We start from the raw sequence: 930 nt of genomic DNA, 5'->3' as shown, positions 1-930 counted from the left end.
TTTCATTCTTGGAACCATTAATGTCAATCGTTTCCGAATTCGTTCTAATTACGATTTTTTTTCGAATGTAAGCCAGTGTTCAGGTATTTAGCATGAATGTTCCTGGTACCAAATAGCCTGAATATTAAAACTTATTAGCATATCCACTTCGACACCTGGTGTTGGACAAGTGAGTCAAAATCGATCATATGCAATGAGGCAAATAACTCCTTTGTGGTGCAAAGTGCGTGACTCTATAACTCCACGAAGAAACATCCTCACAAGTTCATCTGTGTCAGAATCCAGGCTGCGGTGAAAGCTGGTCAACCGACGAATGTAACCTTCACCTGGGTCACTGCAAAGGTTTTGGCGAAATCTTTGTGTCTTGATAAATTGTTCTTTCAACATCTGATGTATTTCATGGATTCGGGTGTTTCACGATGAAAACACGAAGTAGCAAAGCGGCTGTGATGGCCGAGTGGTTAAGGCGTTGGATTCGAAATCCAACGCGGGTTTTCCCACGCAGGTTCAAATCCTGCTCACAGCGTTGTACCCATTGAAATCCACTGCTTTCTTCTTGGGATTTTGCATATCTAAAAGCTTGAGCGAGACGTTTCGTTTAAAATCGATTTTCGAACGTAAAGATTCCGAAGTAATTTCAAAAATGACCCAGACATTTGAAAGAACAAACTATATGTCGAAACAGAAGAAAGCCAACAACATGAATGAGGGTCTACACACGTGATGAGTTGTTGTGAAATTCGAATGCTTGGGCGGGAATGAAGCAAAGTAAGAAGCAATACAAAACATGTAACTGTCGGCGATGAATGCCTCACTTTCTACGATTTGTTGAAAGACAATTTGAGATAATATTTCAGACCCACAATTTGTGATTATTCCAGACTAATACAGTCACAGAGTCATACAAATGTAGAGCAAGGAACCCTCAGT

The 930-nt window shown here is 40.4% G+C and overlaps 1 non-coding gene across 1 annotated transcript; it reads left to right on the top strand.

The window, feature by feature from the left end:
- The first annotated feature begins 443 nt into the window (after positions 1 to 443).
- trnas-cga lies at positions 444 to 526 on the top strand. The gene has a single exon. It is a non-coding gene; the product is annotated as a tRNA-Ser (tRNA).
- Positions 527 to 930: the final 404 nt, after the last annotated feature.

The sequence above is a fragment of the Chiloscyllium plagiosum genome, unplaced genomic scaffold, assembly GCF_004010195.1.
Source record: "Chiloscyllium plagiosum isolate BGI_BamShark_2017 unplaced genomic scaffold, ASM401019v2 scaf_2599, whole genome shotgun sequence".
Taxonomy (NCBI): Eukaryota; Metazoa; Chordata; class Chondrichthyes; order Orectolobiformes; family Hemiscylliidae; genus Chiloscyllium; species Chiloscyllium plagiosum.
This window is presented reverse-complemented; position numbering and strand designations above follow the sequence as displayed.